General features: G+C 37.4%; 1 non-coding gene across 1 annotated transcript; it reads right to left on the minus strand.

Moving 5' to 3' along the window:
- Positions 1 to 573: 573 nt before the first annotated feature.
- LOC121156979 lies at positions 574 to 680 on the minus strand. The gene has a single exon (XR_005883959.1). It is a non-coding gene; the product is annotated as a U6 spliceosomal RNA (small nuclear RNA).
- Between the last annotated feature and the right edge of the window lie 22,294 nt (positions 681 to 22,974).

The following is a 22,974-nucleotide window of genomic DNA, read 5'->3' on the forward strand; positions in this document are numbered from 1 at the left end:
GAGGGCAGATAGCTAGTGTGGGATGGGCAGAGTTCATATTAACAAGGGCATTACAGTGCCAATGTGTGGGTAACAGCAGAAGAAGAGTTAGAAGGGCAGTCTTGTTTTGAGAAAAGCAAGTGTTCATGTAGCTAGATGGAGGGGCTGCTTTGGGATGAATTCACAAAGAGGCCCTTAAGTGCCTGACTTCAATGGTGAGATCTGAGCCAATTGGCTACAGCATTCTCTCTGATCCTCCGTGGCAAGGCCTTTTCTGTTCTGATAACAGAGAAATGTATTAACAAGTTCCATGAACAGATGATCTATATATCTAATTCATCGTATGCCTTTATTTGGAAAAATGTCCTGGTAATACTCCAAAATAGACTCTCAACAAAAAAGAACATTCTTTCAGTTATTCATCACTATATGTACTTAGACATATCAACAGTTGAATCTGTTGTGACTTTCGGAATTTTGTTGTCCAATACAGCATTATAAATTATACTTTCACATTCCTTTCTCATGATTGTTAAATATGTTGTTAGCTAGACACCTAAATTTCTAAGTAAGACTTTCTATTACCAGAAAATATAAAGACAAGTGAAACTCATAAATTGTGCATCACCTTTTGTGCAGGGGTCATGCTAATCTTTTCTGTATCATTCCAATTTCAGTATATGTACTACAGAGGCAAGCACAAAACTTGTAATTAACTGCGTGGAAATGCTAAGGATGCAGTCATAGCCTAAGAGCAAATCCATGTGTGCCCACTTGAGAATTTAAGAATTTTGGCTTTTTTGGTTGTAAAATCATAACTATAGAAGCTTATTTTTAAAGGAACTTTATGGCTTTTCTACTGTGTTTGACAATTTTCTTTAAGTTGCTTTTGATTTTTTTTGCCAAGATTATGGAACTATAACTCCTGAAACATCTTTAGATAATGACCCTTCATGTCCCTAAGCAATTACATTTTCTTATACATTGTTAGACTTAGTTATGGTGCTGCCATCCGTGCCATACTCTACTTCAGTATTCATGATAAAATATCGAAGACTTTATTTTCAATAAGAAAAGCAGATGAGTTTAAGTCAAGACAGCACTCTGCTCTGTGTTCCAATTTAGAACTGCACCATGTCAGTCTAAATCTTTCTGATCAGTGCTGTTAGAGCCAAGATCCAAATATTTATTATTTACCATTTGAACCACTTACTTAGACCAATGCATTATTGATGATGACACCATATTTTGAAGCATTTTACTTTCTGCATTTAAAGTTCTGCATTGTTTTTTTCTTTATGATATTTCAGCGAATTTTCTAGGCTGCTTCTGGTAAATTAGGATTGGAAAATTTGCCCAAGACCAATCAACTTAAAACACATGTGAATACTGGAGGTTTGATTTCAGTGTCTCAAACACCCTTCTAGTTCAGCAGTGAGTTGTAAGCAGTGTGGAGTTAGAGAAACTTTTGAGAAAATATAATGTCTGATCTTAAGTTTTAAAATATAGTTCAATGTGTAATTTATGACTCTGGAAAACCTTTCAATTATCAAAGAAATTCTGCTAAAGTACTAAAGGAAAAAAATTCTAATCAAAAGGATCTCTCAGCTCAAACTCTAGTAGTTATAGTAAACTTAGAAGTTGTGTTATACCATCCTATTCACCGTTTGTGGAAGCAGTGGTATAATATTAATCCTAAATTTTCTTCATTTAGCTCCAACAACAACAACAAAAAGAGCCCGTCGCCCACATCCCAAACCTAAAACCACACCCTCTCCTGAAATACCTCAGACCAAACTAGGTAAATATGTGAACTCTGGTTCAAAAAATCCAAGCAGTTGAAACCGTAATAACTCTATGGTCATATGATATACTGAGAAATGTCCTCTATATGAAATAGTAAGAATGAGTGTCTCATCTTCCCTTCTTGGGAGTCTTCTCTATCAGGGATCATATTGGTTATTTTCCTCATGATTTTATTCCATTGTTATCTTAAAATTGCTCAACCTGCATAATTGGTTAAAATTAACTACTTTTGTTCATTTCTTTCTGATTCTCCATTTTCTCCATAGAGCAGAGCTATATAGGTAGATTTTATTTACATTAACCAGATGATGTGATAGTTGCAAATGAAGCCTGCTTTGCCTTAGCAAAATAACACAAGGCAGCATATTCATGCAAATATGAGATCATTCCTAGGACAGCACACATACTATATTCTTGGAGCATGGCAGATATTTAGACAGGACAATTTCAAAGAATAAATCAAAGAAGAATAACAAAGAAGAAATCAGTACAGAAAGTGGATGAGTATAAGGTCAAGCGACAGAGGCTGACAAGCAGGGAATGCATCGAAACTGGCTTCCCAGACCAAGGGCAGTGGATGTTTGCTAGTGGATGGGTCCACATGTTAAACTAAGGGGTTCTGGAATGTCTTCCCAAGAGGTTAAGTGTGATTCAGTGAGCTTCCCTTCCCTTCACATCTACACAGCGCTGTGTCTTTTCTGTTCCTAGACTTGAGGATATCTAACCTAAGGATACCAAAACTGAGAAGTAATTCTTCATCTTAACCACCTCTGGATTCCCAGAGGACTTAGTCTCTTAATAACTAGTGCTCCCCTTTGCTATGTGTTATAGGCCAACCTAGGGTACGCGGGGCAATTCCCCACTCCCAGTGCTAACACCTTTATGCAGTCTAGCTTCTCTTCCCTATAACACTCCCTCCTTTTCCATGGAGTCAGCGTGAGAAACATGTATCCCATCACCTTTGCCTTAATCTATGTGTTATAAGTGACTCACAGCTGTAGTGCCCACTCAAGGATTGGAATAAGGGTCCACCAAAATGCGTTCATTCCAGGATGCAGCAGTTATTGGAGAGCACAATAGAGACTGTCTGCCATACTATGTTTATTATCAAATATGAACTTTTTATCAAATCCATCATTATTGATTTATGCTTACAATAGATGCTCTATTTGTTTATTGCTTTCATAGAAGTGCTAGTGTCATTGACATGTATCAGCCAGATTTTCCAGCATACGCTGTAGGCATTTATGTTTAAATTGATAAAATAAATAAATCATGAGAGTTTACCATTGACCTTGGTGAGTGGCTCAGCAAAGTTCAAAGCTGAACTCTTCTGAGCCAGACTATGGGTTATATTTTGGAGAAGTATTAAAAAACATTTTTACTTTTGCTTAAGAATATTAAAAATTTACTGCCTTAGAAACATGATTTTCACTGGTAACATGTATTTTCTTACATTTCTTGCATTTACAAAATTCTTTGGTTTCTTCTGTTACTTTTGATCAGTTCCGGCCACAACCCTTGAACCAGTTATGCTTACAACTCAGGCTCCAGGCACAACCATAGGTAAAGTCACATTGTGTCCATTGGCGTCCATTTGTTCTGCTCACTGCCAGTCCATTTTATTATTATCATAACCACAGCTTCTCCCACTATTCTAGTATTTTGTGTGCGTGTTCACCATCATTCTAGTTCTCCTTTTTATCCTGAGATTAGTGCAACAATGTCTTGTCTTTAAGAATGTCATATGAGCTTAGTTCAATGAAAATGTCTGCTTTGTGACTCACATCTTTATGTTTGTGGACTTGTGACTTCTGAGTAGCAGTTCATTTGCGTCTCAGTTCAAATGCAATAAGGAAGTCTAGAAGGGTGTCTATCCTTGCTTTGTGTAGAACTCATTGACACAGCTCTTTGAGTGTGCCTTAATTCTTACACATACCTAAATCCTAAATTTTTACTATCCGTGTGGTTCTGTTTATGCTTTCCCATGAGAGTCAAGTTTTGTTTCAGTGCAGAGTGAAATTAGAAATATGATGTCCAAGGCTGATGAATTATATTCATTATCATCGGGATGAAATTGCCCTATGCCTAACCTATTCTGCTACCATGACTCAGCAAGATTTTAGAACTTTTTTCATTCAGAATTACTGTGAGATCTCCTTAAAATACTCTTGACCTGTCACTTACTGCTTCTTTCTGTGTGGTCTTGTCTTGTCAGAGACATGTAAATGATTCAAAGAAAAAAAACACACAAAATTGGGTGCAAATATTTCACACCCACAAGAAAAAAATTTCCAAACACTGCATTAACCCAAGGTTTTCTTCCCTCAGCTCCCAAAGCGCCTCAGCGAACTCGTCGTCCACGTCCCAAACCTAAACCCACACCAACTTCTGCAGCACCTTGGACCGAACGGGGTAAATGTGTTGGTCCTGGTGAAGGAATCCTCACTGTGCATCTTGGTGGGTGGGGAGAGGTTGAGGTAGTGAAGTGGCAAGTCTCAGGCAATAGCTGACTGCACATCTAACCAAGCAGCAAGGATTGAGGAGAACGTGGAGTGCGGAGGAGGGAAAGTTGAATTCCTTATGGCTTGTGAACTAGAATCTTATCCCTCAGTATGTCTTGAGATTTCATTTTCGTTCAGTTCTACTCATCCTTTATAACAGTGCATATGTGTGGTAGATGAGAATAGCTAGAGAGAAGGACTGCATATTTGTGCAAATGAAATTACCTTTTAGTAACTAGAAAATCATGTAAGTCATAGTCAGTATGCAGGGCAGGAGTTTTCCTATAAAGGATCAGAGAGTAGATATTTGGGGTTTGTGGATCTTACGAGGGAAGGCTTCAAGATGTTTTTGGAAAATGTAATTAGGAGAGAAGTTTGTTCCAGAACCAAAAAGTGTTGAAGTCCATGCATAGTGTTTTTTTTTCCTTATATTCTAAATATGATGAACTCTTGAAGACTGTCACATGCATAGATTCTACAACTTTTTGTGCCAAAATAAACCAGGTTCCACTTTCTATGAACATTACTTATAAAGATTATTTATTTGAAAGGCAGAATAACAGAAAGAGATCTCCCATCTGCTGTTTCACTCCCCAGATGCTCACCACAGCCAGGTCTTGGTCAGACTGAAACCAGAATCCTAGAACTTGATCCAGTTCTCCCATGTACGTGGCAAGCACCCAGATGCATCGAGCATTCTTGGCTGCCTCTCAGGCACACTAACCAGAAACTGATTTGGAAGCACAGAGCGGCTGAAACTTGAGCCAGGCAGCATCCCAAGCCACAGCTTAACCCATGGGCTACAACGCCTACCACTCTGAGAAATTTTTAAAGTACCTTCAAATAGTATCTGTAGGATAATCATCTTTGTTTATTTTTCTCTTATATTTTTGTGGTTTTGTTTTCCTTCCACTTAAAATCACACAGGAAATTATTTTTGCAAGAAGAGTGGAAGAGACATTCAGAAGGATGGAGGCTAATGGGAACAGGTGGATGAGGTCCATTTCTCAGATCGGTGGAGGCTGTCAGGCTTCCAGGAGGCAGGCAGAACATCTCATTGCAGTTACTGTTAATGATACCATCAGATCAGTTAGGAAGATGTTTTGGGTTTTGGCTTAGTGTGGATTCCATCCAATCATGACAAGTATCCACACAGTCAGGCTTTCCATAGGTGCTAGACAGAGAGATGCCACTCTCTTTCAAAAGATAAGTACCCCCTTCTGCTCTAAAGTACTCAAAAGTACTTCCTTCCAAAGATGAGCTTTCCAGCAAGAGGCATATGTTTACTTGGGTGTGAATTCAGCTCAGATTATCAGGGAATGGGAAAATGTGGGGAGCACTTCATTATCTGAATACAGCATCGACTGCGATCCTTACAAAGAGGCACAATTATTCCTAAGGGCAAAGGCATCAGATTTGCTCAACTGTAGGTTGTGTTTTTATGCTTCAGACAGGCTACTGTTCTGCCAAAATTCTTTCTATAGTGAATGTCTTGGGTTTTATGCTACTTTTTTTTTAATGTTTCATGAGTATTGTTTTTGTTTTTGTTTTTTACTTTTCTGGGACAGTTCCTGCTACAATCTTTGAACCAGTTGTTCCCATAAAAGAGACTCCAGGGATGGCACCCGGTAATGCCAAGTTCTAACCTCTAGCAAGTACCCTTTCGCTCCTGTAAAATGCACTGTTGTTGTCCGGTTGTATCCCTCATCTTGTGAGAGTTGAGCATGCATGAAGCAAACTGTCTCCTGTTTGTAAGTGAGCCCCCATCAGAGACTTTCTGTTGGCAATTCTGCACTTGGATGACATTGTGGAAAGTTAGAGGGCTCAAATGCCATACTGAGCCTGACCTTGTTCTCATGAGTATCAGTATCCCTTCTTTCCATACCGGATAATGTTTTCCCACAGCTGAAGGTTAACAGTGATTTGCTGAATGCTGCAAATGAAGAGGCTGCCCCTTCCCCAAGCCTCCTGAGGGTGTTTGTTTCCACAGGAGTCACAGATCTTTTCAATGCTGAGCTCTCAGCAAGGGGAGCACAGTTGTCTTTTAGTTACTTCTGTAATGATTGGACGTTTTTGAAACTTTTTCTGTAACCATAATTTGATAAACCTAACTTTTTAGTTAGCATCCACAAAAGCAGATCATTTTTCACATGTTCCTTTTTAAAAAAGTGAGAAATGTATTTAAGTAAATGGCTAAAAATGTCCTACAATTTTTCCATATTAAATTCAGATATTCAAGTAGCAACTGCAGGAACTATTTGCTTCTAGTGGGGCAAAACCGAGATAAAAGATGGTGCCAATTTCACAGGATAAAGTACTTGGCTATGACTATGTCAAACATCGATCAAAAACAAAAATGATTGCCTTTCTATTTGATTAGAGCTACCATAACAAAACACTACATGCTGGCAGTTTATGCTGGGCAGTTGGAACGAGAAATCTTAAAATTCAGGAGGCCGAAAGCCTGAGATCAAAGTGTTAGCAGGGATTTTCCTGAACCACGTTTTGGCTTGCAGATGGCCACTGTATTTACTGTATGTCCATGTGCATGATCCTTGATATCTCTTTAAAGGACGCCAATCCCATTGGATTAGAGCCCTATCGTATGTCCTTATTTAATATGAATTAAATCTTTAAAGGTCCTTGCCCAAATAATCACATTTGATTTAGAGTTTTGGCATATGAATGGGAGCACAATTCATCTGTAACAACTTTCTTCTAGATTCTTTTTGTAATTCTAAGCATAGTGTTACACAATCATGATTCATTTGAAAGAAATATTGAAGCTCTTTATACATTTTTCTTAAAGTTTTCTATTTTGTTACTGCAGTTCCTGTTACAGATCATGTACTTGTCACAGACCTTGAAGCAGTCACGGACCTTAAACCTGTCACAGAGCTGGTACCTGGCATAGACCTTGAACCTGTTACAGACACTGAGCCTGTTACTTTTAAAACTGAGACTCCTGGCACAATAGGTAATGCCCCTGTGCCTTTGTCGCTTGCTGTGTAGTCCTTGCAGTGTCCGTCTCCGTGACTTGGCTTTGCTTCCTTGATGAGATGATGAGTATCATTCTGTGTTGCCACTCGGTCACATCCATGATCTAATGAGCACTGAAACCTCTTAAAAACACATTTCCTGTTCTTATGTAAGCCAGGCCTGAGTGGAGCTCAAAATATGTATGTACCATTTGTGTGTGTGTGTGAAATTGGATGTTGCGTTTCATTTAGCAGTGTTCTGATTTAAAGCTGAATTCGATATAAATCGGATTCTATTTCATATCTAGGCTGGTCATCAGTAACCACAACATATGTTATTTACTTACCTAAATACTAGCTTTAAAGAAACAAAAACAACAGAAACTCTGTGCTTGATGTATTTTGTGGATTTGGGGGAAGGCTTTTTTTAAAGTAGTGAACTGTTTTGTTATTAATTTGACAACCCAAAAGTTATCCTACTGTAAAAGTTTGTTACAAGCATTTTAATAAGTGTAGCCCTAATTTCCCTTCCTTTTTTTCTGAAACAGTGAATCTCAGTAATTTTTCCACTACTGAGGAAGTTTTATGACTTTCTCGATGTAAGTGATAATGTTCATGCCTTTAATGAGCTACCCCTTATGCAAGAGATAATTCACAAACTATTACCTATAATTTTTAAAAAGGTAATTTGAAATAAACAAAAAGTGAAAGTAAAATTTTATGAAAATTTAGAAACTCTATTGAGTTTTAGATGATTATTTCGTTTGTATCTAGACCCGTAAGGCCTAGAGTAACACAAGGTTTTTCTCTCTTCAGCTACCGAAATAGTACAAAGAACTCCTCTCCCATGGCCTAGACCTGAAACCACAACAAGCCCTCAAGCATCTCACACAAAACTGGGTAAATGTGTAATTCTGTGGTTTCAGGGTATTCCCCATGGGAACAGAAACTTCTCTTAGTCTCCATAAAGGGAAGGCAGCAGGCATGCTCAGCATCATTGTTAATGCTCTGCCTGCAGGAAATATGAGGAAGAAAGACCCCGTTGTCAGAATACCTTGTTCTGTGCGAGACTCTTAGTGTTTCTTACCAAACGATAAGGCATTAGGTTCAAGCAGATAGTTAAATTCTTTGCACATACCCAGAACTTCCTTGACAAGCATGAGTGGTGCAACAGCTAGAGGAGACATAGTTTACTTCTAAACCAGAATGATTTATGGTATGCAAGCTTATTACAGACATTTTTAGTAATCTGGCAAAGATCACAGTGGTCTAGGCTTGAACTTTGGACTCCCACAGGATTTGGGTGAATGAAGGAAGAAGCAACAAAAACAGAAGTTTGGACTTGTGTGGAAGCCAGCCATACAGTCCAGGCTAGATGAAACTGCTTCCAGGTGATCCAAGTACAATGGTTGATTTTGCTGATTTCAAAGGTTCAGCAAGCCAGCTGAAGCAGCGCTTTGAGTACCTGACTGGAGTGCTTAAATTTGACACAGAAACATCAGCAGTTTCTAATTTCTATCTTTTTCTTTGATGAGAAAAGATGGTTTACAGATTGTTAGTCTTGATCCTGCTTTCTTAATTGTCATGGCTTGACATAAGTTTCAGATTCTTTTTGTAGTAGGTGAATTCATGGTGAAATAAGCATGGTTTGCTTCAATTATTAGCATTTAAGTTTTAAACTAATAAGTTGTTGCTTCCATACTTACTGGAATATAGTAAATACATCTATTCAGCTCTTACAGAAGTTGAAGGCAAGCACACTTTTTTCAAACATAGTTTCTAAGCTTAAAATATTTTTCAAAGTCAAATTTTTCATAACTGTTAGAATTAACTAGCTGAAAATATAGGAGAATTTTATACTGACTTTAACCTAGCCAGGAGAATTCAAAAGCTAAACCGAAGACTAAACATCATAGTAATTTCACCAGATTGTCAAAGATTCCGCATATAGTCTTTTGCTCAGTTGTAAAGTTATTTTTTTCTTTGGAAGAATTGACACTTCTCCCTTAGAGGGAGTAACATTGGTTTTGATATGCATGTTGTGACTTCTACGTACTGAAGTAGTTTGCTTTACTCTGTTGTTTTTGGTCAGTTCCTGTTACAGTTTTTGAACCTGTCACTCTTAGACCTGAAGCCCCAGGAACAACGTTAGGTAATGTGGATACCTTCTTTCAACAAACCTTCGCCTAGCCATTGTCAAGCATAGAATTCATTTTAGCTCATGTGACAAATTCACCATGTCTGTTCAATTATGAAAACTCTTAAATTTTCTATTTTCAAGAGAATCAAGTATGCACCTACTTGAGGTCACTTACTTGCCATGTAAGCTGTTTTGCATTGTGGTGTTTTGTGTCTTGCTTACGCAGTAATTTAAGGCTATACACATAGATTTTACAGGTGGCAAACTCTCATGCAAACAAACGAAGCCAGGAGCAGGACCTACATATGTACCTACCTTTCTCCCCTTTTAAAATTTTTGCCTGTTTTATTATTTTGCTTCCATTTTCGTAATAATGCATTATTATTTTAGTAGTTATGTGGAAAACACCATGAATATTAAAAATTATAAATTGTGGGTTTAGTCTATTATCCTTTCAAATCTGGTAATTCTTAATGTTTTTGATACTCAGTTGATCCTCTGAGAGTTTGATAGTCTTTACTTAATAAACTACTGTTAAATATTTATTTGTTTATTTATATAGGGAGAATAAGAGACAGAGAGGGAGAGGTCTTCCATCTGATGGTTATTCTCCCAATGGCCACAAAAGTCAAATCTGGACCAGGCCAAAACCAGGAGCCAGGAGCTCTGTCTGGCTCTCCAATGTGAGTGGTGGACTTGGGCCACCTATGATGGCTTCACAGGTGCAAAAGACAGAAGCTGGATTGGGAATGAAGTGCCTAGGCCTTAACAAGAATTGACGCTCTGGTGAATGAAACTGGCATAGCTGGCGGGGAAGCCATGGTGCCATAACACTGACCCTGAAAGTTATTCTTATCTAAAAGAAATTTTATGGCAGAGATACTTAGATATATGTATGTACATATGTACATATACATATATGTGTATGTATATAGACAGTATATGTAGGAAAAGATATATTGAAAAGGCTAATATCTAAAAAGCTATGAAGGCCAAAGTTGTGTTTTTATTCATGTATCTTCCAGAACCTTGACAATATAATTACATAGTAACCCAAAAATTTCTTTCTTAGTCTCTAAAACATCACAGAGGACACGTCGCCCACGTATCAGACCAAAAACCACACCACCTCCTGAAGCACCTGAGTCCAAACCAGGTAAAACATTTGTTCCTGGTTTGAAGAGTACCAGCAGCCCAACTTTCTGAAGGGTTTTCCAAAGAGTAATTCCATGGTTGAATGTAGCCATTACCCACCTGAAAGGCGCTTCTCTTCAACAAAATATGAAGTCAGTAGTTCACCTTGTTGAGATGTTAAGAGGAATGCAGTTGGGTGAAACCCTGGGGAAATGCCTCAATCTTTCCTGAAACACCGTATCTTACTATTTCCATTTGTCTCTTAAAATATAAAACTCTAGAAAACTTAGACATCTGAAGTTCAAATCTACATTTATGAAGTGGCTTCATTATACTCCAAAACATATTAGCATGTTTGGGGATATACTTGATGTGAGCTACATCTTTTAATCCTCCAACCTGCTAGACAGCTGAAAGTTTTCCTTCACAATTAAGGTGTAAATGGAAGTAGACAATATCTGTGCAAATGTAAGCGAGATTTTCAAAATGCTACAAAGAAGACATATTAGGTCTATAAATATTTGGAGCAAGGAATTATAGATTAAGAATTGGGCCCTTGGAACTACCATAACACACAGATGAAATAGAGCAGGCATTAGACCAGTCAGAGGAGAGGGTTTAACTGAAACACTGGTATAATGGTTGTCTTCCTTCAATGTGTTCATCAAAACCTTTCTGTGACTCATTGGGTCTGTGGATACTCATGTTGGTGATCTTTCAGTGCCTGATGAAACAGTTGATGTTTGACCTGGTAGGTATCTACCAGTTCTTATTTCTACTTCTAATGGATAACCCTGCTTGATTCACCATGCTGAGAACTCAGACTCCTTCCAAAGATGAGTTCCTAGCAATTCTCAAACAGATCACTTTGGATTGCTAATTAGATAAATAATGAGGAATAAGGGTATAGGTACATGACTTAGGGATAGCCATATTTTAGGAACTGAAATGTCTGCTTTTCTGGTTTGCCATTTTTACAAGTTTTATTTAGTTCTATAAGTGATATTTTGTTAGTAAGCTTTACTTTGAATAAAGTAAATTATGGGTTTGTTCACTCAAAATAATTATTACATTATAATACTTTTGATCAGTTCCTACTGAAGAGCTTGAAACTGTGACAGTTCAAAGTGAGACTTGGGTGACCACACAAGGTAATACTATGTTGTTATCCTCAGTGTCTACATCTCCTTATTGTCAAACCCATTTCATCAGCATCATCACATCATATAAGACTACATCGCCATTCTCTTAAGCCTTCCGTTACTCCTTGTTTGTAAGAGGGTCTTGCATGAGCCTGATTCAGATCAGTTGTTGGACCTGTAATCCTCTAAAATTGTTTTGTTATCCTGTGTTTCTCATCAGCATGCTGTTGAAAATGACTTTTTTTAAAAAAAGTTTATTTCATTTTTATTGGAAAGTCAGATGTACAGAGAGGAACATCTTCCATCTGTTGATTCACTCCCCAAGTGGCCACAATGGCCATAGCTGTACCAATCCAAAGCCAAAAGCCAGTAGCCTCTTTCAGGTCTTTCACACAGGCTCAGGATCCCAAGGCTTTGGGCCGTCCTTGACTGCTTTTCCAGGCCATGAGCAGGGAGCTGGATGGGAAGTGGAGCTGCTGGAATTAGAACCGGCGCCCCTTTGAGATCCTGGTGCTTGCAAGGCAAGGACTTTAGCTAGGCTAGACTACTGTGCTGGGCCCTGGAGATGACTTTTAAAGGAGATTTCCTTAGTTCTAACAATTATTGTGGTGCTATGGAATTTCTCTGTGGATGTAGTTCTATCTGCATGTTTAAATTTGTAGTATCTATGTGATATTTGTTCCTTAATATTTTAGTTAATTATGTGGTTTAAATAAGCTGTCAAAGAGCTTAGAGCTGACTACTGGCACTATGATGTTTAGCAGTGATTCATATAGGCTTCTTATTTGCCAACAGTCTTAATCTTCACTTCTTGAATCAATCATTTCAGTTTACATATTAAATATTCCCAATAAATTTTCAATTGTCAAGGTAGACATACTATTATAATCAAGGTGTAAGCTAAAATTTAGAAAGACAAGTTTCTGAATAAAGAAAAAGTCTTAGAAAACCCAGAGCCCTGTGTCCTGGCTATCCACAGCTTCTGAGACAGGCATTGTAGTAACAAAGTTTTCTTTCATCAGCTCCTAAAACACCACAACGGATCCGTCGTCCACGTCCCAAACCTAAAACCACACCACGTCCTGAGACTTCTCATACCAAGCTGGGTAAATGTGGGTTTCTGGCTAAAGGAATGCGTCCTAGTAACTTGTGGGGATCTATAATGCTCAGTGAGAACAAGTTTCCTGTGTGCACCTCATGTAGGTGGAGACCACTGTTCTCTTGCTGAAAACATCCGAGTAGATGCATGTGGCAGCTGAAGTCACTGCACTTACATCATTCTGTTCTTCTCTTGAAGATGAGTATCTATGCAGAAGCAAGCAATTTTATTTCAAGTGAACGTTAGTTGTCTCATTTTCCCACAGCCACACCAGTAGTTGTGAGGGCATCATAGAAGTAGGTGATTTACTGTTTCTCAGTAGTATAGCTAAGGTCAAAACCTCTATTATGAATCATGCAAAGATTGAACCAACATATGGTTCAATGCAAATGCAAAGTATGGTTCTATGCAAATCCATTTTTTATGAAGCCATATGCATCTGTGAGCTTAGAGAAAGTAAAGTTTGTGAAAGACAGGGTTAAAGAATTTCCAGGAAGTTGATGGAGAAAAGTGTGGAGGCCAACTAAAAGAACACAGGTGTTCTGGGATAAGTAGAGTACTGCTTCAAGTGGGGATGGTAGTGCCGCAGTTGGAAGGGCTGCTAAAAGCAGTTGAAGTCAGTGCAGGGAAAGTATGAGCTTTGGATCTGACCCCTAAAGCATTAGCAATCTCTTCTGCCTTTTTAGGATACTGCACTTTTTGTGATGACAGCAAAGAGCTGTTCTGCTGAGTACCACTCATTAAGTGGATGTTCCTCATACTGATTAATGTAATGCCTTCATCTCAAGTAAAAATGCTTATTTAAAATAGAGTTTTCAACAATATGAGCAAGTTTCACTTTACGATACCCTTTGTTATGTCGCCTGTCCAACATAAAAGCTGTTGTAACTATATTTTTAGGCATAGAGAAGCTAATAATTGCTGGAATATCTGAATAAATATGTATTTAACCAAAATTTTAAATAAATTTCTGAAAGAGTCTTCTATGATAGTTAGAATTAGATACTCCGCTGTCTATAGGGTTGTCCCATAGACTTTATTGAGATGCTTACCCAATTGAGTAGGCTGTGACACAGTACCTCTTAGAGCAATGCTTAGCTGGCTGTAGGTACTAAATTCTTCCAATAGCAAGTATTAAATGCCAGGAAAAGAAAGTTTAATTGTTTTACATCTACTGAAGCAATATTAAACTGGAAAGCTTTGATTAGACAACATTTTCACAAATATTTATTTCACATTGCTTTTTTTTATCAGTTGCTGCTACAGATCTTGAACCTGCTACTTTAAGAACGGCAGCTCCTGACACCGTGGGTAATGAGACTGTGTGTTCTTCTGTATCGCTTTTCCTGCTCATTGCCCTTCCATTGTCATCCCAGGTTCTTCTGAACCTTAAGGCCATTCCATTTTCATCTATTCTCATATCATTTCAGTATTCATTTTGGAATTGTGCTGGGCCCTATATCAAGTTATTAGTTGCATTCATATGCATGAACTAATTTCAGAATATCAAACTGTCATTTAACCACTCAGTTTTGTTTCATGTGATTGTGTGTGTTTAAACAGCATTGACTATTTAAGCTTTGAAAGCTTTAAATAGCTTAAACATGCATCTTATTCCATATTTACACTGCTTATGCCTCATCAATTATGGATATATGCTTCTTTATTCAGATTGTTTTTATTTTGTCAGGATTTATTTGACGTATTAGAATACTGGTCACTTTGGGGAATGATGTTTCTAGCAAATTGTTAAATTTAAAATGTGCTCAGTTCTTGGAAGTTTGAAGGCTTGGCTTCCATCCGTGGAAGGGCACACTGGCTCTTTCCTCCTCAGAGTTGAACAGTGCTTTTAGCTCTTCTTGAAGGACCACTTTCCTATTTTGATGAGGATGGTTCACTAGTTATGTGCTGTTCCTTGAGCTTTCAAACATATGAACTCTATTGTATCCATTATTATTTACAATATATATACAGAACAATAGACATTTATCTCAACTTCAACAGAAATGCTGATTTCAGAGATACTTTTTTTATTACAATTAGAGAAGTATGTATTAAGTAAACTTGTGAAAAGCTTGTCCAGAAGTCTACACTGACAAAATTAGGTAATGGAGCATCTCATAGAATAGCTTATGAGCCCCATTGTGATATGTAGCTGAGTACAATGCTTTCTGAAATGTTCATCTTAGAGTAATGAGTCTGACCACAGTTTGAAGAGATCTTCTAAGAACAAGTGTCTCTTTCCTCTTGGTTTGGAACATTGAAAATCAACTTGTGAAACTAAGCTTCAAATGAGTTTTTGAAGTCTCTGATTTATTTTATTATTTTGGGGGCGTTCTTGCTACAGTCCTTGAACCTGTCACTCTTACAACAGTAGCGCCAGAAACAATATTGGGTATTGACATTCTGTGTTCCTTAACAATTTTTCTCATTAGCAAACATTCCACTATCATCAGCATCACAGTGCCAGCAGCTTTCTGACTGTCATGTCACGCTGTGCTACCATTCAGCCTTATGTAGCTTCCTCTGAAGAGTGTTTCATATTTAGGTTATTTGCTATCTGTAAAAGCTCTGCATGAACCTAAATCAAAATGTCTTTCTTCCATGCACATACTTGAATTCATGTTATATACTTTTGTATAAGCAGCATACACACCTCAATCTAAATTTTCCACACCATTAGTAGTGCCTATCTTATCTAGACTGATTATACTATGGCAGTTATTATGTAATGGCTTCTTTGGCATATAAAATTTTAAAGTGTGTATCTAAGACCCCACTTACAATTTGTATAGTTTTTTTTAGATTAGTTAATTTTTTTATTCTTTGACTTAATTTTAAGATAATTTTAAATTATTATTAGAAAGTCAGATTTCCAGAGAGAGGAGAAACAGAGAGAAAGGTCTTCCGTCCACTGGTTCACTCCCCAAATGGCCACAATGGCCAGAGCTGAGCCAATCTGAAGCCAGGAGCCAGAAACTTCTTCATGGTCTCCCATGCAGGTTTAGGGTCCCAAGGCTTTGGGACATCCTTGACTGCTTTTCCAGGCCACAGGCAGGGAGCTGGAAGGAAAATGGAGCAGCCAGGTTACAAGCTAGCATCCATATAGGATCCTGGTGCATGCAAGGCGAGGTCTTTAGTCACTAGACTATTGCACTGGGCTTTTTGGTTAATTTTATAAGTGAATTTTCCCTTCAGTTATAAAAATACTTAGCAAATACAGAGTTAGGCAAAAATCATCCCCAAATACCTGGAACTCCATCTGAATCTCTGCTGTAGGTAGCACATTACCAGGCACTTGAGACATCTTTCCAGTGTGTATTCACAGGAAGGTGAATGTAGAACCTGAAGATCTGGCCATCAACATGGGATGTGAGGAGCTCTTGTAAATGCTTAAGTCATTGCATTACAACATCCATCCCAGGATAAAATATTTTCATCTTGAAAAAGGCAAAATCTTAATTAAATATATCTTTAAAACCCTCTAGTTTTGTTTCAAAGTCCAAATGCACTGGAATAATCCAAAGTTTCTTTCTTTAGCTCCTAAAACACAGCGAACACGTCGTCCACGTCCCAGACCTAAGACCACATCAAGTCCTGAAATACTTCAGACCAAATTGGGTAAATGTATGACTGCTTGGGCTAAGGGGTAGCCTTATCCACCTGTCCCAATGGAGCCCAAAGCAGTAACTGTGATGGGAAGTGGCAGTCGTCGTGTTGGTAAGAGTTGAGGAAAAGAGATATAGTTAGTAGCTACTTTACCAACAGCACTGTCCAGCAGAACAACATCTGGGGAGACTGGTAGGCCTGATCTCTTATGTGACTTTTTTTTTCTCTCATTTTTGTTTTATTTTGTTTGGCTTGGCTTGGTTTGGTTTGGTTTGGTTTGGTTTTTTTTTTTAATTTTATGGTACAATTCCATAGGGTCTGGGATTTCCCTATCCCTTTCCCAAATTCTCTTCCCCCCGACTGATTTTCCTCCTATTATTACAATAGTATAGTCCTTCATAAGTAGTCATAAATCCATCACTCTTATTTAAGTATGTCCTGACATTGCTGGTACAGACAATGCCAGACAGTATGACTTGTTTTAAATAAGGTTGTTTTTTTTTTCAAAGACATGTTTATACCAAGATGGATACAGTCACTCCTGTTTGTTCAGTGCTGAATACACATTGAAATATGTGTCTGCTTACTATAACCATGACTACATAAACAAGCAGTTTTCCAGACTCCAAGAAATAATTATTTTTGTATCTATTTTCATATTTTTAAATAAATTATTAAACAAATTTCTGACGCAAATCCCATAAATAGGAGATACATAAGATTCAAAGAGTATACTTATCTTCTATAACAAATTGTTCTGACTACATTAATCAGGTCTTCAAAACAGCAACTATTCACTTGCTATCCATTACAATAGCCCGTGAGAACCTAATTCTTCCAGAAATGCTCTTGGTTCTCCAGAGGAATGCATTAATTCAAGAGTCAGCAAGCTTATCTGTGAAGTATGATACTGCTTGGTTTTGCAGGCATTCCATCTCTGTCACAGGTCCTAAGCTCCATCATTGCTGTTGCAGAGAGGTCAAGCTGAATCCTTTTCATTCGTGGCATAGCTGTGTCTCAGTGAAACTTTGTTTGAATTTCACAGCATTTTTACAGGTCGTGAAATACTACTTTTTCCATTCCCTCCTGCCAAATAAGAAGTATAAAAAGCAGGCATAGCTCACAAGCAAGGTAGAAGGATAGGTCATGGTTTCCTGTTTTCAGCTTTAAATACTGCTCGCTCTGCTTGGTGTTGCATAACTTGTAATTTTGAGGTTCTTTATGTTCTACTTTGTTGCTTTCTCATTCTAAAACCTAATAAATTATTCATAATTACTTTCACAATGTAGGTCCTCTTCTGTCAGCTACTACTGAGCTAGAAACTCTTACTTTGAAACCAGTGACATCACCAAGCCTAGGAATGACACAGAGTCAACCTGGTAAATAGATTGCTTTGTCTGTCTTGGTATCCAGTATATTCCAGAGGACACGTTGTGATCCTCTAAATATTGTACTTCAAAATATAAGAAAATGCAAAACATACCTTTAGTAACTCTCAAGATTGTACTGGAATCTTTTGGTGATTACCTGTCCATGTCAAGTTAGTAATAATTTAATTGTGTTGTTTGTACACAAATATTCTGCTTGAGCTTGTACTATATCATTCTAGAGAATCACATATCTAGTTAATAATACATGACTCTATTATAATACATGGCTTTGTTCTTGCTTTTCATTAATAGTTGTAAATGTGTGGTTTGCTTTAATAGTAAAATTTTTGTTCTATTATGTGAAAAGGATACTAGCTAATATTGAGACCATCACAGAAGGAGAAATAACTCACTTCAGTGAAGATAACAGAATTTTCCCTAGAACAATTGGATCCCTTCAAAATTGGAAACAAACTCTTAAAATCAGAATTGATAGTGTTGTTTCTACTCCCTGATGCTCATTGTGAAACATGAAATCTAGTTTTGTCTCGAACATGGAGTAATAATTCCTTTTCATCTTGTTTGGGTATCTTTCAACATGATAGCTGGTGTTTTGGTTTTGAGGTTGAAGGTGTAGGGTATGGATGCTAATGATAGCCTGCAATGAATCCACTTATTCACTTGGCGTTACTGTGAATGCATAGTTATTATCCTGTCATCACTGAGTGCTCACCGGCTGCAAGGCACTTTTCTAGATAGTCTAAATTAATTCAGTACTCATAACAACCCATCATTGATCAGTTGTACCATTTTGTGTTTTTCACTAGTTTCTGGTATTCTGGAGTCGGTTACATTTAGCACTGAATCATCAAAGAAGACCATAGGTAAAAGTGTTCCCCAATGGGAAGTCAATCATATGTGCTTTTCCATTTCATTGCAAAAGCCATCTTTGAATATCCTCATGCTTAGTGACATTGTTATAGCCACCTGCTCTTCATGTCTTGCCTATGCCCATTCTTGGGTCTTGAGAAACATCATATAAAGATGGTATGCTAATGTCTGCTGTATTCTATGTACTTTCTCCTGCTTGAGTTTCTGCTCTGAATAAAAATGTAATTTTTAACATGATCACTCATTCATATAAATATGCACTTATGTGTACATTCCATTGCTTAATTTTCATATCATTTAAGGCTACATCTTCATGCTTTGCAAGAACTGATTTGTATGTTTTTATGTGAGAATATTAATACAAAAATATATTTAAAAAAAAGATTATCTGCTTCTCTGTATCAATAGTGATTGGCATAGTTTTCCAGTCAATATGTGATTGATAAAGGAGGGATAAATGTTTCCCACAAAGAAGGCCATCATCATTTATTTGTCTTTATTCTTATCCTAATAAACTAAAATAATTTCCATAGCTACTTAAAAATTAATCTTAAGAATGTACCTGCCCGGATCCAATGTCATTGGAACAACAGCCAGGAGCCCTGAGTGGTCTGCAGAAACAGAAGAGTAAACTCACTTTGGGACCAGGGAGAGGAGCTTTCTCCGGTCCTTACTTAGTTCTAAATTTGGATCCACACCCTCTCCTGCAATGACCATCAGGGTCGCACCAGAGCACCCCCCTAAAAACAACACAACACAAAACAAAAAACAACAACGAAAAGTTAGAATAGATAGAGAAGAACAAGGAAAACTTAGAACCAGACAAGAAACGATCAGCAATGCTCACATACACCTTACCAGGTAGGACACGAAAATAAGTTACTCCTCACTGGGGTATTGAAGATTTCTCTGCACACCCCTCCTAAAACTATTCTGTGCCTCAATTGTTGACATATGCCTTGTTAGAGTTATAAGCCAGTTTGGACTATCCTAAAATCTGCCAAGTTCAGTAAAAATTATGCCTCAATACAATGAACAGCTAAATACAAAAATAAAAATAGACGGGAGACAGCTGAATAGTATCCTATAGCCATTTTAAGGTGTATAAAAGCCGGCTGTATATAAACTAAAATTGAAATGTCAATGAAGTAGTCTCAGGATGTGGTTAAGAACTTGCATTTTCTAACATATCAAGTCACTCAATACCATGTCAATTAACTCCATAATGTTGTAAACTGTTGTTGATGTGATGTTATGGCTTTTAATTGGTCAGAACGATATTCTGGCAGCTCTGCTTTTAGACCAGAGATGGTCTCCCCAAGAAATTGTTGAATTGATCTGGACAATAAGATGCTGGACTCTATGCATGGTACATGCTTGCAATGAAAGAAGCATGACTGGATTTGAACTGTAATACTGCAATAAGGTGGAGTAATCCACCAAGAGGGGAGGGTACAAGGAGAGGTTGGGGGAACCTCGAGCCTATGAAATGTCATAAAATGAAATGCAGTTAAAAAAAAAGAATGTACCTGCCCAAAGTAACTAATACCTGTTTTCAAATTTAGGCAGGATCTCCTTACTGTTTGCTTTGTATTTCCTGCCACTAACCAACTACTCCCTATTTCCTCCCAGCGCCATCAGAAACAGATTATGTCTACCCTACTGCCAAAATACCTCTCAGGCCTGAGGAAGCAAAGACTGAAGGAGGTGAAGGTGTTCATGCTTAAATGATTTATTCAGCACATCTGTCATTTTCTTGGAACATGGAAGTTGACACTGGGCTAGCTGATCTACCGCTGAGCAGATATGAGGAGCCATAGCTTCCAGCATGCTTGGATTTTTAAAATGACAGTGATTTCTGACTCAGTCTGAGTTTAGAAATGAATTCCTATGCCTTGGCTGGTGTCTAAATATTTGGGCATAATTACTCTTTAAAGCTGTTTAAAGACAGTTAATACATGCATATTAGTTGAATAATCAGTGGCACAGAGCAAGATTTTCCTCCCTATTCTCTTTTTTACTACATAAGTCCACTGTTTTATCTGTGAAATGATGCAAGTTTTTAATAGGACAAGGTATATTCATAGTTAAAGAAAAACAGTACTTGCCTCTGACTTAGCATCTCCCTATTTTAAAAATTGCTCTTCTTTGTTTTGATACAGTTGTGGATTCTATTACAGATGTGTCTGAACCTCCTGAAACCACACGAGGTAATGACACAACCTCAGCCACCCTCCCCTGCGTGCTCTCTTTTCATGGCTACCATCATGTGAGAACTTCAGTCTTTCATTGTGAATTCATATTGCAGCTTCAGTCTTTGTAGTGACAGATAGTCTTCTTCTAGATTCACCTTTTCACAACTGTTGCCCAAAAATGACTCTTCTCTTCAGTTTCAGTCAAAACCTTGATCTCTTTCTCTAAGTCAGTGAAATGGCTCAATCCAGAGTGTTTGTTTTGCTAACATTGAACATTCTGCACTTTAGTAATATATTGAATGTTCCACATAGCTTTCTTTTTGTGTGACCCATTAATATTTCTGGCCTCCCATCATACTTTCTGTTAACACTCATTCCACCACATTTGCCTCTGTGGTTGATTTGCTTCATCCATTATTTTTGCAAAAATCAATGATTCTTAACTTATTCACACTACCACTTGACATTATAGAAACATTTGTTTCCCATGTAGTCTTCCTGTTGAATATATATTTCTAGCATTGATGAAGAAATAGGATCCTAGTATCAAGTAAGGATTTTAAAAATAGCTTGTAACCTGGCATCTCTAGGTATTTTTTTTAAGATTAAATGCATTATGAAAGTGGGATGTTGAAATACCCCAGTATTATTTTGCTGGCAGTTTCATCTACCTTTATATTGAATAGCCTTTTTGTCATGAAACTGAATTTCTGGCATTTCATGCACATGTATTATGATTATCACTTCTTGGCCTTTTGGCTAAGGTTAAGAGTAGCATATGCTTACGAAGATCACGTCTTGATGAATTGATCCTTTGATTGATATAAGGTGATGTCCTTTATTCCTCTTAATAATTTTGGTCTTAAAGTCTATTTTTTTCTGTTGTACATACTGCGTTATGAAGAAATGGAAATGCTGTTTGCTGAAGGCTTGCAGTTTTATTCATTTTTGAGAATCTATTTGGTATTCTTTTTTTTCTCAAGGTTGTCAATTTGCTTTTTTTTTATTGTTAATCACATTGTGTTATATGATACAGTTTTGTAGGCATTGGGATTCCCCCTTATTTGGTATTCTTGTCCATTGTATGTCCTCAAGATGTGTCTAGCAGCATAGTAGCCCTGTGTAATTTTCCTCCAGTTACCATAGAAACATCACCTCTTTTTTCCCAAACTAAAACCTTACCGAGCTCAGATGAGTTCCAGACTGAACCTGTAAATATATTACTGAGGTTTATATTTCATGTATGAGGTTGGTGAGTATAGAACAGCTATATGGTCACTTTTAGATTTTTAGAAGCCTTGACTTCATTACTGTTTAGTCTTTGATAGGTGATCATCCTCTCTGTGTGATGTATTACTTCTCCATCTTTCACTGGTTATTACCCAGCAATGTTGCAAATATTGAGGATGAGTCTGATGAATCTCTCTAATATACATTGCAAGTGATTGACTCGGGGAAATAGGACTGCTTCTGGGGAAGAACACTTGCATTCAATTCTATTTTTAGATTCATAAATATCCTAACTTTAATTGCTTTTTTGTCTGGACTAGTTCTACAAGTTTTGTGGTTGTAGAAAATACTTTGAGATAGTCATATTTGAAATGAAAAGAAACCTCCAGAAATAGGGTTCATTGTACAATCTACATAAAAGTGTATAATTCGCCTGTCACCTTTGTTATACTTAATGACCTGACTTCTTTCTATTCCTTTCTGTGGTGGTTGTCCAGTTCACAGTAGGACTAAATCAAATCCATTCCTTTGGATAGCCTTAAAGGTTTACTTGACTGCAGAGGTTGAAATGAATGAAAAAATCATCACCGTGGGTAACTGAACTCTCCTTTTAAGGGGAAATGCTCTAAATGCCTCCAGGTTTCCATAGAATAAATAAATAAGTTCCAACTTATGTTTTGCTTATCATTAAACTATTTTGTATGGCTCCATTTCCAAGGGAGACATGGAAATTAATATATTTTCCTCTGAAATACATTATTAAACACAAACTTAAATTGCTAGAATCTTTCCCAAAATGTTGCATTGACTACATCCATGAAATGTTCCTTTAATTAATTTATTTATTTTATGATTCAGTTATAAAGGCTCTAGGACTTTGCCTCTCCCATACTGATT

The sequence above is a fragment of the Ochotona curzoniae genome, unplaced genomic scaffold (assembly GCF_017591425.1).
Source record: "Ochotona curzoniae isolate NIBS_2020 unplaced genomic scaffold, NIBS_Ocur_1.0 contig_3498, whole genome shotgun sequence".
Classification (NCBI taxonomy): domain Eukaryota; kingdom Metazoa; phylum Chordata; class Mammalia; order Lagomorpha; family Ochotonidae; genus Ochotona; species Ochotona curzoniae.